Here is an 18,025-nt window from a genome sequence, read left to right as displayed (position 1 = left end):
AATATTGCATGCGTTATAACGGGAGAAATGTGTATATCTTTTTAGTTTTTACAGAAATGTATCTTCAGGGCCAAACATGTTACTGTGTATTATTTAATGTTATTTAACAATTCTGTAATATAGTGTAGAAAAAAAACTTGCTTGTTGTCTAGAGTATTGGCATTCATTGCAACAAAAGGAAAATAATCAGCCTTAGATTAAGTATTGCAAAAAAGTAGACCTGCACCATTGTTAATTAAAGATGACATAACCTAAGTGATTTATCTGTGAGATAATTTTGTTCACTTTTCAGTTGAGCTGTAAATCAAGCTGCTACTAATAATTTACATTAGGAGAGCAGTGTCATGTGATTACTGTGGCAACCATAGTCACATGACACATGTGACAGTGAATAGGGAGGCTTTGGATGGAATGTCGTTATAATCCCAACAGCTGGGGATGCTCTGCATGCTGGCACTTAGAATGCCAGCACCAGAATCCCTATACCTGTAAGAATTCCGGCGCCAGTTTCCCGACGGTAAGTACTGTGGTAAAGAGGGGGGGTTAGGGTTAGTCACTGGGGGGGGGGAAGGTTTAGGCACTAGGAGGGGAGGGTTAGGTTTAGGCAGCGTGGAGGGAGGGGTAGGGAGAAGGGGAGGGACGGAGGCATCGTGGTCTGGGTCCCCCCGCATACCTCTCCTCCGCAGTGGTCAGGTCTGTGTATGCAGCGCTGTGTCCTACCAGACTCTGTGTCTGTGTATTTGATTTATCAGAGCTGGTTAGTGCAGGAATTGAGTTTCTTTGCATTGTATGTGACTGTGCTAGCGCTGCTGCCTGTACTTTCCATTTCTGACTGTCAGCCTTATTACTGTCCCTGTTCTTTCTGCTAAAGCCCTTGTGGTGCGGTGCTGCAGGGTGGTCTCTCGCCTTTTTAAAACAATTGGTGAGAGGGGTCACATACTTTCTACCATCATGTCTGAAAGTGACTTTCCTCTCCGGCTACAGGCCCTCATTCAGAGCCACTCGCTAGCGGCAGTACGCTCGTTCCGAGCGATGTTCGCACATCTGCGCATGCGTACGGTTTTTAGTACGCATGCGCGAACCAGTCAGTGCGGCCGAAAATCATTTGTACGCAATATAGCGAGTGCCTGCTATTTTGAGTGACAGAATGAGGCGTATGTGGGTGGTAACAGGGGAAGGTGCTTGAAAACGTGGAGTGGAGATCCGTTCGCAGGCGTGCTTAAAGGTCAAAACGGGCGTTTTATGGGTGTGCATAATTAATATAGCAGCGTCAATGACCACGTCACTTGGTTTTTTTTAACTCAGAACTGCTCGCAAAATAGCGGTTGAAAAAACCAACCACAAGAATAGCGAGCAGTTCATATCCTGTTCGATGTACTCGATTAATCTAATAAATAGCGGACATGACGTATGGTGCGAGCGGCCAGGGGGCGTTTTTAAGAAATAAAAGAGCGTATGTTTTGCTCGCTCGTTCAGACTTAGAGGTGTGAACAGACTGCAATGTGCGAACGGATCATTTGCATAGCCACCCCTTGTTTTTGAACGAACGAACGCAAATAGCGAACGGCTCTGAATGAGGGCCACAGTGTACTACGTGTAAAGTACCTTTAGCGGAGGGGGAGGGTAGCGCGGAGGGCCTCTGCCAGCAGTGTTTGTCGTTGGCGCGGCCTATTACGGTTACAACACCGGTACAGGAGCCGCCCTGGGCTTGTTTCGCTCAGGCGCTTACAACCTTAGTGGGCCAGTTAGCTCCGCAGCCCGCGTTTACGCAGATGGGTTTGTCCCAGCAATCAGTGGTGTCGTCACCCATGCAGGGTTTCCCAAGACAATTGGTGGTACCCCGCAGTCTCCCTATTTCCCCTCTCCCGGTTTCTCAGGAGCCGGCGTTGGTTAACTCCCTGATGAGTTCTGTACAGCACTTGTCGGATGTGTTGCAAGGGGAGTCTGTGATGCGGCCACATAAACGGCCGGTGGCGTCTGTCGGCTCCTTATGAGGATGACGAAGGGACGTCTGATGATGGGGAGATTCTGGATCCTTACGATCAGGAACCTCTCCGTACTAAGGACGCAGACGCTAGGTCCAAGGTGTATATTCCTGGACTTATTAGGGCAGTCCGCACAGCCTTGGTAATTGAGGACGAAGTTCCCCCAGCGGCTAAATCCAAGTATGCCTTTTTTAAGGATGTGAAGGGTGACGCCACAGTCTTTCCTCTTTCGGGTCAGTTGGTGGACCATTTAGAGGAGGCGTGGAAACAGCCTGGCAAGCGATACCAGCCGCAGAGGCGTCTGGCGGTGGCTTATCCGTTCGCGGATAATTATTTTGCTAAGTGGGAATCCCCTCCACAGGTGGATTCTCATGTGACACGTCTTGTCCGTAGTGCCACATTACCAATGCCATCCATGTCCTCCCTTAAGGATGCTACGGGTAGAGATCTGCCTGAAGTCCGCTTATTCCCTTGCGGGGGGGGGCAGCGCGGCCAGCTATGGCCATTTGCTGGGTTGCCAGAGCTATGGAGCGCTGGGCGGATTCGTTGGAGGTGTCCTTTGATTCCGGCTGAGCAGGCGGAGTTGATTGGTAATCTCAGTGATTCGGCCACTTATATCAACGAGGCAGCCTTAGACATTAGTACCCTGGCGTCTCTAATTTCTTCAGCAGCGGTGGCTGCTCGTCGCACCTTGTGGTTGCGATCCTGGAAGGCGGACACTGATTCCAAAAAGGGTTTGGAGGCGTTGCCCTTTAACGGAGAAGTTCTCTTCGGTCCAGATCTGGACAAGATTGTAGCCACACTGGCGGCAGCCAAATCGGCATGTCTCCCATCGGCCGCTGTCCCTTCTGGTTCGGGACCATCGTCCTTTCGGTCTTATAGGGCCCAGGGCAGGCACAAACCACAGTCTTTTCCATGACAGGCTGGTCCCAAGAAATCGGCCAAGCCCCGGAAGCAGACCTGGAGTACCAGACGTCCGGCCCCTAAGCCAGATGACAAGCCTGCGGCCTGACAGTCCGGGCCTCCCTTTGGGGGATCCCAAAGTGGGAGGCCGCCTGCTGCAGTTCGCCCGGTGTTGGTCGGTCACCAAGACAGACACTTGGGTTCTCGAGGTGGTCTCCCACGGGTATGCCCTCTCTTTCCGGCACAGACCCCCGGCTCGATTTTTCACCACGGGTCTACCATCAGACCGGAACAAGGCCACGGAGCTGCGGAAGGTCTTGCACACTATGCTCCAGGCTGGAGTTATAGTGCCTGTTCCATTCTCCCAGAGGGGCCAGGGTTTCTATTCCAATCTCTTTTTGGTGCAGAAACCCAATGGGTCGTATCGTCGGATTCTCAACCTCAGGGCTCTCAACAAGTCTTTGCGGGTGCCGAAGTTTCGGATGGAGACCCTACGGTCCATCATTCTGGCGCTGGAACCTGGGGACTACATGGTGTCATTGGACATACAGGACGCTTACCTGCATGTCCCTATCCTTTTGCGCCATCAGAGGTTCCTCAGGTTTGCAATCCGCAGCGACCACTTTCAGTTCCGGGCGTTACCTTTTGGCCTGGCGACAGCACCACGGGTTTTCACCAAGGTGATGGCAGTCATGGCAGCTTCCCTGCGGCTGCAGGGGGTCCGCATGTTGCCGTACTTGGACGACCTTCTATTAGTGGCAGGATCTCCGGAGCTCCTTCTGCGCCACTTGGACCTGACCATTGCGCTACTGCAACGGCACGGCTGGTTAATAAACTGGCAGAAGTCCACTCTAATCCCGTCTCGGCGGATTCTGCACCTCGGAGCCTTATTGGACTCGGGACAGCAAAGGATCTTTGTGACGGAGGAAAAGATCTCTGCTTTACAGTTGAGGGTGCGCAGTTGTCTGCACAGCCGCCGGGTGTCTCTACACTCGGCGATGAGGTTACTGGGCTCCATGGTGTCGGTGTTCGACATGGTGGAATATGCCCAGTTTCACTCCAGACCTCTGCAGCACCTTATCCTGTCCAAGTGGAACGGGCTGCCTCAGTCTCTAAAATCCCAGATGATAGTGCTCACCCCGGAGGTTCGTCTGTCCCTTGCCTGGTGGTTGCAGACGATCCATCTCAACAAGGGACATCCGTTCTGGGTACCGAATTGGGTCCTGTTGACAACGGACGCCAGTCTTCGGGGCTGGGGAGCAGTTTCGGGTCCACACTTTTTCCAGGGCAGGTGGACTCTGACAGAAGCAGAGCTTCCAATAAACATCTTGGAACTCTGAGCGGTTTTCAATGCTCTCCAGCAGGCACATCGGGTTCTCCAGGGTCGCCCAGTGCAGGTCCAGTCGGACAACGCTACCGCCGTGGCCTACATAAACCGGCAAGGAGGAACCCGAAGTCGGGCGGCTCTCGTAGAGGTGTCTCGGATCCTGGTATGGGCGGAGCGCAATCTTCCGGCTATATCAGCTGTCTTCATCCCGGGAGTGCTAAATTGGGAGGCGGACTTTCTCAGTCGCCAGGACATTCATCCAGGGGAATGGTCCCTGCACCCGGACATTTTTCAACTTCTGGTGGACAAGTGGGGTCTTCCAGAGATCGACCTCATTGCGTCCCGGCACAACAACAAGTTGCCGATGTACGGGTCTCGCACAAGAGACGAAAAGGCGTCTCTGGTGGATGCTCTGTTTGTCCGGTGGAAGTTCCGGTTCGCTTACCTGTTTCTTCCGGTTTCCCTTCTTCCACGGGTAATCCAGAAATTCAAACAGGAAGGAGGGACACTCCTGTTGATAGCTCCCGCGTGGCCCAGACAGCACTGGTTCTCAGACCTTCGGGGTCTGTCCGTGGACAGTCCTCTGCGGTTGCCGCTACGACCGGACCTTCTGTCGCAGAGTCCTTGTCTTCACCCGGACCTGACTCTGCTGTCTTTGACGGCGTGGCTGTTGAGACAGCCATGTTAAGGTCCAGGGGGTTTTCCAGCTCTGTAGTGCTTACCATGTTAAGAGCTCGGAAACCGTCTTCCGCGAGGATATACCATCGCGTGTGGCATACGTTCTTCCAGTGGTGTCGACCGAGAGGTTATGCACCGCGGGAGTTTCGTCTGTCTCGGATACTCGCCTTCCTACAAGCGGGACTAGACCATGGGCTTCGACTTGCTTCTTTGAAGGTACATGTTTCTGCCCTGTCTGTCTGGTTTCACCGTAGGATTGCTACAATCCCTGATGTGCGCACCTTTATGCAGGGCGTTCTGTGAATTCAGCCGCCTTTTGTTCCACCTGTTGCGCCTTGGGACTTGTCGGTGGTCCTGAGGGCTCTCCAAGGACCACCATTTGAACTACTGGGCTCAGTGGATCTTAAATGGCTAACAGCTAAGACTGTTTTTCTTCTGGCCATAGCTTCGGCCAGACGTGTTTCTGATTTAGGGGCTCTTTCTTGTAGACCCCCTTTCTTGATTTTTCATGGGAACAGGGCAGTGTTACACACTCGTCCAGACTTTCTTCCCAAAGTTGTTTCCCAGTTTCATGTTAACGAGGAAATTGTTGTTCCAGCTTTTAACTCACCTGGCCTTTCAGTGGGTGAGGCCACTTTGGATGTTGTGCGGGCCTTGAGGACTTATGTTGACCGCACTTCTTCGTTTGGAAGTCGGACGCCTTGTTTGTCCTCTATGGCTTCCGTAAAAAGGGTTGGCCTGCTTCAAAGCAAACTTTGACAGCCTGGATCCGTATGGCTATTTCTGAAGCTTATCTTCATGAAGGCCTGCCGGTTCCTCCTTCTGTGAAGGCTCATTCCACTAGGTCTGTGGGTCCTTCGTGGGCAGCTCGACGTGGTGCCTCTGCAGTCCAGATCTGCAAGGCTGCTACGTGGTCCTCTGTCCATACCTTCGTGAGGTATTACAGGTTTGACACCTTCGCCTCTCAGGATGCTTCCTTCGGGCGGCGGATTCTCCTTTCAGCACAGGAGCATCCCCACCCTTAAAGGATACTGCTTTGGGACATCCCCGAGGTATCCTGTGGATACGCTATGGACCCTGAAGTAGAAAATATGAGATATGGTAAGAACTTACCCTTGTTATCTCTATTTCTACGAAGTCCATAGGGTTCCACAGGACTCCCGCCCTGTCGCACCTGTGCTGCAGATGGGCTTTGCTCTGGTCACCGGTTTTTCCGTCTCCCTCTGGTGAGAATGTGATTCTTGTGTGTATCCAGATCTTCTTTCTCTCTCTTCCTTCTCCTCCTCCGGCCTATGGCTTGGTACAAAACTGAGATGCCTTGGCTCGGGGGCGGGGTATAGGAGGGGGACCCTAGTGCATCCTGGGAGGCTGAAAGCTTAACTCTATGGTGCCCGATGACTGACGTCACACCTATACCCCAAGGTATCCTGTGGAACCCTATGGACTTCGTAGAAATAGAGATAACAAAGGTAAGTTCTTACCATATCTCATATTTTTCGTGTCGTAAAAACACAATTTTAAAACTGTTAAAAAAAACGCCTGCTGCGACCGCTTGCGATGTTTAAAACGCTTGACGCATCCATACCGCCATCGAAAAATCGGAGCCAATATGTTTAAAACATTTTGAACATTTTTTTTTTCTTTTACGCCCAAAATTTGCGCTGTCATTTTTCACCAAAGTATGCAACGTACAATTTTTTTCCCGGAATAAAACGGACGTTTTCTCCGCTAATTGAATACGGCCCTAAGTTGGATTAAAAAACAGTTAAAGCCACTTACTATGAATCCTGTCTATTACTGATCAAAATAGTATACCTTAAATAATGGATATTTTTATACTTCATTAAGTCTGCCAAGTATGCATTGTGTTTCTGTGGAGAATGGCCATTCTCTATCTTGCATCATTTTGGGGAAAAGTAAAACCACAGTTTGTGTAATTGACTTCTCAATGTCTTTGGCAACCTGTCAATTTCAATGCTGGTCCCACAACTTTTTAGGAATGCACCAATTTCTGTGACTAATGCTGCCCATCTACTAGAAGACAGACGAAAGGCTGCACGATTATAGACATTGTAATCATGCAGTCGTTTGTCTGTTTATTATGTGATGTGCCTACACTGAACGAGCAGTCGTTCAGTGTAGGAACATCAATCATCTGCTAACATGCTGTTGTCAGGTTGACCATCTTGTTTGCATGATGATAGATGGTCTAAAACAGCCAGCAGGCACGCGCCTCGCTGGTCGTTTTAGACATTTTAGTGAACGATCTTCAAACGATTAATGAACGATTGTACGATAACGATGTCAATTTAATCGCCTAGTGGATGGGCACCTTAAGGGGGAGATTTATCACAATTTGGACAGAGATAAAGTGGCAAGTTGCTCATAGTAACCTATCAGATTTTAACTGTCATTTTTCTAGCACAGCCCGTAAAATGACAGCTAGGAACTGATTGGTTGATAATTTATCTCTCTCCACTTTATCCCTCTCCCAAGATTTGATAAATCTCCCCCTAAATACCTAATGTAATTCAAAGGAGTCTGGTAATTCCTTTCTGTTTCTATTACATAAGGATGTTTAGTTTGGTCTATTGCAGTAGTGATTAGTAGGGAGAAGACCTGTTCTCTCTTCTGAAACTATTTTTCTAATAGTAAATAGCAATGCACTGTCCTGCTTAGATGCTAGATAATAATATTGTTGGTCTGTTATGTACAGCAAGTCTCCTATGGTACTCATCTTAAGCTAGCTAGCTTTAGAAGCAGGTTATCGGGGGGGATATGCAAAAAGTGTTATTGTTAAAGGCATTGTCCATCTTTGGACATTCCATGCTATTAAAGGACACCTGCTATCATGTACCCATTCAGTGGTGACTCTCTCTTCAGAGTCTTCTGGAATTCAGTCACACACTGACAGCAGCAAGTACTGTTCTAGGTTCATAGCTGTATTTTAGTACCAATAATAGTCTGATGGGAGGAGTACATACAAATGACTCGCAGTCCTGGAGCCAGGAGTGCTAGCACACTACTTGTACCTGTCAAATGCCTGGAGCCAGGAACTGTCACACTACCTGTACCCATCAAGTGCCTGGAGCAAGGAATATTAGCACACTACCTATACCCATCAGCTGCCAGGAGCTAGGACTAGTACACTACCTGTATCCATCAACTGCCAGGACACCAGAACTAGCACACTAGCTGTATCCATAAACTGCATGGAGCCAAGAACTAGCACACTCCCTGTACTCTTCAGCTGCCAGGACTAGTACACTACCTGTACCCATCAACTGCCAGGACACAGGAACTAGCACACTACCTGGAGCCAAGAACTAGCACACTCCCTGTACTCATCACAGTACCAGTACCCATCAACTGCCTGGAGCCAGGACTAGTATACTACCTGTATCCATCAACTGCCAGGACACCGGAACATGCACACTAGATGTACCCATCAACTGATTGGAGCCACTAACAAGCACATTACCTTTACTCATCAGCTGCCAGGACTAGTACACTATCTGTATCCATTAACTGCCTGGAGCCAGGAACTAGCACACTACCTGTACCCATCAACTGCCTGGAGTGAAGGATTAGCACTGTGGCTGCATACATGTATATGTATTCCCACCAACACTACTTTTGTAGTTTTGCAACCTTAGCTCATTTGGGTAGGGTCATTTTTACCTTCTGTTTCTTGTCATTGTATGTTATTGGCTTACATCAGTTCTCTCAATGTACAGCGCCAAGTTTTATGTTTGTGCTTTTTTGGAGTGGGAATTCAATTTTCAATGAATTGCTGTTGCAACATCCGTCTGCACACATCCCAGAGAATTATGGTAGCCCAACATGGCCAATTTTTCTATTCACCTCCATGCTGGTGGCTGTGAAATGCCATTTTGCTGACCTTCCCAATGGTACTTTGGACGTCGCTTGGAATTTAATCCCCCCTCCATGACAAAAAAGGTAGTTTACCTGCATTGCATGCTTTTACAGAGGTGGATTTTTCGTGTTATCTTGCTATTCTTCTGTGTTCATAGTAATACATATTTGTTTGAAATGCAGCTTGCCGGCTGCAATCGAATATATCCCAGGCATGGCTACAAGCCCACTGTAAGTACCGCTGCTAATTGAATCCAGCCCTATGTGTTGTATTGTTTACGTTCATGTATGACCTCCATAAATAATGCATGTGTTGTCAAGCAGAGCGTGGTTCTCTAACACCTTGCTGGCTGTCAGGTTATACTGAGATCACTTGCAACAGTCCACATTCTATTGAAAGCAAAAAAGAAAGGCTCTGAGTTCTTTTTAATGCATACATTGTGAAGCCTTTGCTGTTGAAAGTTACTTCATGTATGATTCAGCCATCTAAAGTGAAGTCTGATAACCTGCCATGAAGAGAAAAGTGGCACCAAAAGGTATTTTTCTTTTTTTTAGTATGGTGGGTGTGCTTTGGTGATGTTTTATTTTCATTTGATACTTATTTAGCTGTTTCAGTACCTGCATAAATGTTAACATTTGACCTACGATCAAAGTAAAAATACTTTGGCATTTGGCATTTGCATCCTACTTTAATATTTAGGGGGGTATCCAATAAGCAGCACTAAAGTAGCACTGCTAATTGATCCTATTAGCCTGACGCCGGCACTTATCGTGGATATTTTTCGGAACCTGATGTGTCCCGAAAAATAATCCTAGATATGTGCCGTTTTTTCACCACCAAAATGGCAAAAACACATAGGTCCGTGAGCTTATCGTGGGTCCTATGTGTTTTTGGGAGAATTATTCTATTATTTTGACCGAAATAATAGGATATGGTGAAAAAAAACATTAGCGAAAAAGGCGGATAATCCCCGTTTTTCGACAATCGCCACTATCCATTAGCGCCCTAACTACGTTCTGGGCTAATCGGATACCGCCCTTAGAGTATGTGTAGCACCTTAAAGCAGTGCTCGAAGTGAGCCGGTATAAGGCGGTATGTCATACCGCCACTTCAGTCTGTGCCCCGATTTAAAGTTTGTGCTGGGACCAGGGTCGGCGCAAACCGCTTAGCGGATCCTGCACTGGAGGGAGGCGCCAGGCTGGAGAGGCGCTCTCCCTGCAGATGCTGCAGAGTCCGCTGTTCTTGCTGCCGGCTGCTGCTGTGCCTGTCACACTGTATGACAGGCAGCAGCAGCTTGCTGCGGAGACAAGCGGCAGAACCTGAGCACTTCCAAGTCCCACCACCGGCTGTTCCGCCTCCTGCCAAGTCCTCCCCTTCCTCCCCTCCCTGCTGCGCTACAACTGACTTACTGTGCTGCCTGTCAAACTTAATGACAGACAGCGATCTGAGCCTGCCCTAAGTGGCCCTTAACCAACAGAACCGCTACACTTCTCCCCCCTGGCCGCCCCTCCTTCTTCTCTTCTCTCCTGCCGGCTCCTTAGATGTGGAGAGGAGCCTGGCCGGCCGTCATGAAGAGGAGTAGGACCCACCTAGCGACATGAAGATGCAGGCTGCAGCAGCAAAGGCTCAGGTAAGTGCTGCCTCTCCTGCAGAAAAAACGGGGGGAGGCATGTATTAACAATGGGTGAAGGGGTGCACCCAATATGGGGGGGCATATATTAATAATGGGGTGTTCACTTTCAGTTTGCTCTGTGGTGTAACACATTACAGGAGCCACTGGGGTGGATGACAGCTGAGCAGCTGCCTGTCTCCCTGCAGTGTAATCCGATCTCTCCCAGTCTGGGAGAGCTGCTGAGCACAAGGGAGTGTCAGCTAACTATTTGCCATTTTACAAGTGTATTCAAACACTATTGAATACACTTGTATATTGGCAAGTAGCTTGTAGATGCTCCCTTTATCCCAGCATGAGGGAGATCCTACAGACAGGGAGAATGCAGCCAGTGAGGTAAGTATTATGGGTGCAATGGAGGAGAGGGGGGGGTGGGTGGCTAGAACCTGACACAGGAGGAAGCAGGAGTGTTATATAAGGGGGTGGGGGGGGGGGGCTAGACTGTGACACAGGTGGGAGCAGGTGTGTTGTATGGGGCAAAACTGACAGGTGGGAGCAGGTGTGTTATATGGGGGGGCTAGAATCTGACACAGGTGGGAGCAGGTGTGTTATATGGGGGGCTGCCTACCCTCCAACATGACCCCTCCCATCAGGTACAGAATGCTCTGCTCCTGGACTTCCACCCAATGTATGATCGCAGACACCTGTGTTGAGCTAGTTAATTGATGAGAAGAGTGTTTCACCACATGTGGCTGCAATCATCAATTAAGAAAGAAGTCCAGGAGCGAAGCATTTTGTACCTAATGGGAGGGGTCATGTTGGAGGGTCTGGGGCTGTACTGTCATTGTGGAACTAAAGTGACACATGGGGGAGCTAGAGTAACATGTGCAGAGCTGAAGCCAGAGAGACACAGGGGTCTAGCTACTGAGGGGTCTAGTTACTATTGCTGGGCATACACAGCCAGATAAAATGTCTGTTGGACCGACAGACATTTTATCTGGCAGCATGCCAGCTGCAGATGTCGCCGGCATACACTGTGAGAGAAATCTCACAGTGTATAGCCTGACATCCGCGCTCCGCCCCCGGGGGAGGAGACATTTCCCTGTCAGGAAATGTCTGTCTGTCGGCCGCGCTGGGCATACACTGCCCGATGCGGCCGACAGTTTACCGGGTAAATATCGCATCGGACGGGCATGCTGGACAATCCTGCATGCCTGACCGAGCAATATTTAACCCTCGGTCGCCCGCACACACGCTACAATTATCGGGGCGATCCGCTGATATCAGGCGGATCGCCCCGATAATTGTAGCGTGTATGGCCAGCATAAGCAGTGTTAAGCTGGCCACACATCTAAAGATTATCTGTCCAACCAGCCAACTAGTTGATTGGTTGGAATGAAAATCTGGTACGGTATTAAAACAAATGACAATCAGCAATTTGCTCCCAAACGCCGGAAAATGGACAAAAACTATTGTTTGAACAAATTGTTTAGATCAAACATTTAACAAACTTGTCTGACGACCATTTTCATCTGTTTTCTGGCATTTAGGAGCAAATTGCTGATCATCATTTACTCCCATTCCTTACCAGATTTTCATTCCAACCAATCAACTAGTTGGCTGGTTGGATGTAAGTTGGTCTAGTGTGTGGCCAGCTTTAGGAGACAGAGTGAAAAGTGATAAGGTGGCAGTCAATCAGCTCCCAACTGTCATCTCACAGGCTGTGTTTGAAAAATGACAGTTGGGAGCTGATTGGCTGGCACCTTATCACTTTTAACTCTGTCTCCTAACACTGCTTACTAAATAGACCCCTCAGCCTTCAATGGAGATAGAGATAATTTGCCAAACAACCAGCTCCTAACTGTCATTTTTCAAACATATCCTGTGACATGGCAGTTAGGAGCTGATTGGCTGGTACCTTATCTCCGATCACTTTATCTCCATCCAAGGCTTAGTAAACAGTCCCCATAGGGAGGTGGATGCATGCTGTAGAAATGCAGGGGTAGTGGGGGGTGGAATGAGTTTGCTGGATAGTCACAATAGGGATGAGGCCGCTGTTGTTACACAGAAGAAGTGAGGAGGCAGCTGGAGAGAGACGAGGATGAGGCAGATGGAGAGATACTGGTGGAGGATGTGGATGGAAATACACCGGAAGCAGGAGCCTAGTGCCACAGGGGGCATGTGGCTGAAATTACACACAGGGCAGGAGGTGACACAAGAAGCACGAGGCCAGAATTAACACAGTGAGCATGAGGCTGGAGAGACACGAAGCATGAGGCTGAAGGGGATACGTTGGGTTGTATGATGACGACATTGGTTATATTCTTACATAAACAGGCGTCTTCCAGACCATGGGATTTCCTACATGAATAGTGAATACTGAAGGAAGACATCATCTGCCCAGGGAGGATCAATTTCTTCAGAGGTTCCCCATCGCAGAGAAACCACCATATAGGTAAGGTGTATTTTTATTTAGTACACACAAAAAACTGTATATATTTTTTTTAAGGGGGCTACAAAGGGACTTTCGCTCAGGACTCTACTTGGTCTAGAACCAGCCCTGTATGGAGGGCACTGATGGTAGCTGCATTATATGGTGGTCACTGCGATGCTTTTTGTATTATATAGTGATCACTGATGGTCTCTGCATTATATTGCGGGCACTGCAACACTCCCTATATTATATGGCAGTCACTACAATGCTCTCTGCTTTGTGCTCTACATTATGTGGTGGTCACTGCAATGCTCTTTGAATTATATGGAGGTCACTGCTATGCTCTCTGTATTACATTAACAGCACTGATGGTCTCTTCATTAAACAGTATGACAGTCACTGCAATGCTCTCTGTATTATCTGATGGTCACTGCATTGCTCTGTATTACAGTATATGTCAGTCATTGAGACGCTCTCTGCATTATATAGCTGGCAATGTGATGCTCCTAGTGAGACCATGTTCCTTTTTTGCAGTGCATGCCAAAGGCGCACACTGTCCCTTTATAAATAATGGGAAGGCGCAAATTAAAAAATTTACAGAGGGGCACCGAACACCCTAGCACCGGCCCTGGCTGGGACCAAATATGGGATCCCAGCAGCAAAACAGCAGTGGCAGGATTATTTGGAGATGTGTCCCACTGGGGACACATCTCTTATCAGTGCTAGCTTAACCTAGCATCAGGTCTGGTGCCAGGGGCATATTCGGCGTCAGTTTATACTTGTTGCCAGCCGCGTGGGTCAATCGCGGACTGGCGACCAATCAAAGAGAAGCATCGGCTGTGGCCATTTAAATTTGGAAGTAGCCAATCATGGCTGCTGTTTCGCAAGCCGATCGGAAGTAGCCACGTGGCTGCTTCTGATTGGCTGCCGGTCCACCCCATGATTGGTTCACGGCCGGCACAATGCTTAACATGCCACTGCATCTCCACTCATGCCCTGGCGCTGTGACCCGATACTCTGACCAAAGCTGTGCCCCTGCTTGGTGCCGGGCAGCTGAGGAGCGCCCACTGCCACCAGGAAGGAGAGGTGGAGAAGCAGCTGTCTCAGCAAACGCTGATCAAAGATGTGACCCTGATTGTGCAGTGCCACCCACAGAGAGCCCACTGTGAGCCGGGGGATTGGGAAGCATCTCTGTCAGCGCAGACAACAGACTTGGACTGAGAGGTACTGTGGGTAGTGTAGGGTGGGCACTGTGAGGAGCAGGAGGTGAGAGGGAATAAGGTAGTGCTAGGTGCAGGGGGTGAGAGAGGGAAGCAGAGGCTACTTCTCATTATCAATATCCCTAAAGCTCAGGAGGGGGGGTATTCAACAAAAATTTCCATACCCCCACTTCAAAATTTTCACTTCGAGCACTGCCTTAAAGAGTAAATAATGTGGGTTGCAAAATTAATAGTAGTAAATAACAAAATGTATTATTATTATCAATTTTTTTTTTTTTTTTCATTTAATCTGTTTTATTGAATATACAGAGGAAACAGTAAGTCAAGAAGAAACAAACTAGTTTCTTTGCTGGTCATACAATTAATATGAAACTACTTAAAATGTTGTGTTACGATTGTTAACATCATCTTTTAAACTTTTTTTTAATATAATTCCAATCAACAATATATTGATAATCATGCTTGTAAAGTTGTAAAACCATATACCATAACAGGGAGGTTGAAGTGTGCAAAACCTGGGAGGTTTAAAATAGTGTAAGGAATAGGGAGTGGTTGGGGGTAGGATTATGGTACAGATCATTACTGCTCAAATTAAACCCCTGTGTAGGCTCCTCCATACATCCCCTCCGTACATTCATTTCACTTATTGAGCACTTTCTATACATTTCAGATACCTAATCTAATTGGCTGGGCCGTGTTACGGATGATTTTCCAATCGCGTAGTGACCAATAAGTATTGGAAACTTTAATTCCAACCACCATATTTAGTGTTCACTCTAGCTCCTGCGGGTGAAGACGGCACCCGCCGGCTGTCTTAGCGGGGCACTGAGCGGTGAGGGAACGGCGCTTTTTGCCCTCCGGAAGGAAGGCGGGGTGCAGCGCCCCGCTAAAACAGCCTTTCGAGAACGCTAATATTTATTTTTATTTGTTAATAAATATTGAAGTAAAGTTTCCACTGTTTTAAGATACAATGGACATACTATTTGAGTGTATTACAAATTATCTGTTTGCTGCCAGCCTAAGCACCATAAGTGACTGGTTCAAGGGCTCAAGGACTTGCTGAAAGGGAGAAGCCATTGTGCTGCTTTGCGTGTTGAGCATGTTACGTGGAGGGGGTTGAGCCATACCTGTAAAAGTGTTGAGCTGCAGAAGCGCTGAGAATCAGTTGGCTCGACACGGACAAGACACAGGTCAGATTATTGAAAAAGAAATAGAGAAAATAACAGCGCTCAACTATAATGAGTACATTTAATCATTGAATAAGGCATACAAGATACCAATATGCATATAGTTTAAAATGTTCAAAAGATCATAAAATCAGTCCAATCCACCAGTCACATAGATCTCATTAGATGCTAGGAGGCTTAGATGATAGTCCAATAATATTGATCCAGTGGTACTGAGCATGTGCAATTTTAAAGGTCAGTCCAGACTTATAGTTACCAAATCCAGTGTCCGCTTAGATTTAGGGGTCCTAATTAGCAGTGCTTTTGGGCTTCCGCAAGAAATGGTCCCCGTGCAGAGGTTTCGGCAGTCCGTTGTATGTAGCTAGATGGCACGTTGCTTTGACCAAGTATCAGCACTCCTGTGGTGTATGGGTATTGTGAAGAAGCAGCCAATCTAGGTCAGATTAGGGTTGAGTGATGAGAGGATCCTTATCAACATCACAATTGTTACTCGTGATATGATGCAGTGCAATTACCATTGAGAAAATAACATACATTTTTCTTGTCAGTTTGATTTACGCATACGCTCTGGAGACCCTCTTTGTTCACAGATCACAGTAGAACACTTCTCTTAAGGTGTGTACACACTAGGGATGTGCAGGCTCGGATAGGTTCGAGTTTGCACGTGGAGTTCGGATTTTTCCCTCAAAAAAAACGGAACTCAGAACGAGGCAAAACGTCATCTTACATGGACGAACATCATCATTCCTGGTCTTTTGTCCAGGAATGATGATGTTCGTCCATGTAAGATGACGTTTTGCCTCGTTCTGAGTTCCGTTTTTTTGGAGGGAAAAATCCGAACTCCACGTGCAAACTCGAACCTATCCGAGCCTGCACATCCCTAGTACACACTAGACGATATTTTACATTATTCCCCCCAATTTCGATGCATTGGAACGTCAAATCGTGTCCACTCACATTCACGATGCCGGTCGTACATCGCATCTTCAGATCTTGCCAACTGCAGCCAAGATTTGCCAATCTCTTACACGATTTTGTGCAATAGATAGATTTTAAGTCAGATGGGACACTTTTTAGCACCATATCGTGTCCTGGAGTGCCGGGGAGCAGCCGGGGAGAGTTCAAGGGAAATAGCTCACGATATTGCATCGTGAGCACATCGTCTAGTGTGTATGCACCTTAACAGTGCAAGCTGCAATTATCAATCAGGCTTATACGAGTTGTGGCTATTAAATAACAAAACTGTACTTGTAAAATATAAACCATGCTGCATGAGTTAAAAGGGAGTGGGGGAACATTGACCTTGGACTATCCCAAAATGGTTTTGCAAGTTTCACCCCTCTCGCACAGATAGTTTGCTGTCACACAGTGTTCGATGAGATTGTGTTTTTCCCGTGCATCGTAAAAATGCTTAATTCAAAAGTAAAGTAAAGTGTTACCTTTTAGTTAAATTGCACGAAACTCAGACCGTATGGTAACCGAGGCTTACAAGGCAGATTGTATATCACGTGCACGTTAGTTTTAAGATTTAGTGATGGACGCGAAGATGTCGAAGATGATGACCATACCAGAAGGCCTTACACATCAAAAACAAATGAAAATGTGGACAGATTTGAGAAAATTGTTCGAATTGACCATTGACTCAGCATTTGAATGATAGCAGAAATAGTTAACATCGACAAAGAAACTGTTAGGCAAGTTTTGCATCAAGATCTTAACATGACAAAAGTTTATGCTAAGATGGTTCCAAGGCTTCTCACTGCCGAGCAGAAAGAAAATTGAAAGCAAATTTGTACAGATATTTTGGAACAAATTCAAGCGGATTCACATTTTTTAGATAAAGTTATTACCTGATGAAAAATGGATCTTCCAGTAAGATCCTGAGTCAAAACGCCAGTCCATGCACTGGAAAACACCATCATCACCAAGAATTAAGAAAGCACCTCAAAGTAAATCCAAATACAAAGCCATGTTAATTGTTTTCTTTGATATCAAGGGTGTTATTTTGGAGGACTGGGTACCAGAAGGTGCAGCAGTGAATCAACATTGCTACAAAAATGTTCTGGCAACTTTGCGGGAAAGAATCAGAAGAAAGAGGCCATAGTTGTGGAAAAATGGTTTCATCCTCCTTCGGGACAACGCATCAGCCCACACAGCTCTCTCTGTGATACAGTTTTTGGCCAAGAAGTGGATTACAGTGGTAGAACACCCTCCATACTCGCCAGACTTAGCACCGTGTGACTTCTATATTTTCCCGAAAGTCTAATCTGTACTCAAGGGAACTCGTTTTGCCTGTTACTGAGTTAAATAAGAAAACAACTGAGCTGTTGAGACGGGTTGGGTACAGGATGCCAGCTCTCGGGATCCCAGAGGTCAGAATCCCGACAGGGTTAGGATAACGACAACTGTTGGTAATTATCCTAACCCTACCCCTAACCTTCCCTCCTCCACACCCTAAACCTAGCCTCCCCCCCCTAGTGCCTGACCCTAATACTCCCTCTAGTGCCTAACCCTCCCATTGGAATTGGTATGATTCACTGCCTCTGGCCGGCAGTTCAAATCCAGACAGCGGCAGCTCGACAAGGATGAAAATTCCGATCATCCCCAGGTAAGTATTCACTAACCTATTCTACCCCCTAACCTTCCCCCCCCCCCCAGTGCCTAACCCTAATCCCCCCTTTAAGTGCCTAAACCTAACTCCCCCTTCCCCGCCGCCTAAACCTAAGTCCCCCACGGGGGTGCCTAACCCTTACCCTTCCTCCCCCTAGCCTAACCCTAACCTCCCGGGGGGTGCCTAACCCTAAG

At 47.6% G+C, this 18,025-nt stretch overlaps 1 protein-coding gene across 2 annotated transcripts in view; it reads left to right on the top strand.

Moving 5' to 3' along the window:
- Positions 1–18,025, top strand: part of ATP8B4 (ATPase phospholipid transporting 8B4 (putative)) — a 245,667-nt gene that overhangs the window by 26,274 nt on the left and 201,368 nt on the right. The window lies entirely within an intron of this gene.

This window comes from Taudactylus pleione, unplaced genomic scaffold (assembly GCF_031769625.1).
Source record: "Taudactylus pleione unplaced genomic scaffold, aTauple2 ptg000129l, whole genome shotgun sequence".
Lineage (NCBI taxonomy): Eukaryota > Metazoa > Chordata > Amphibia > Anura > Myobatrachidae > Taudactylus > Taudactylus pleione.
Note: the sequence above shows the minus strand (reverse complement) of the source record. Positions and strands in the feature narration are given on the sequence as shown.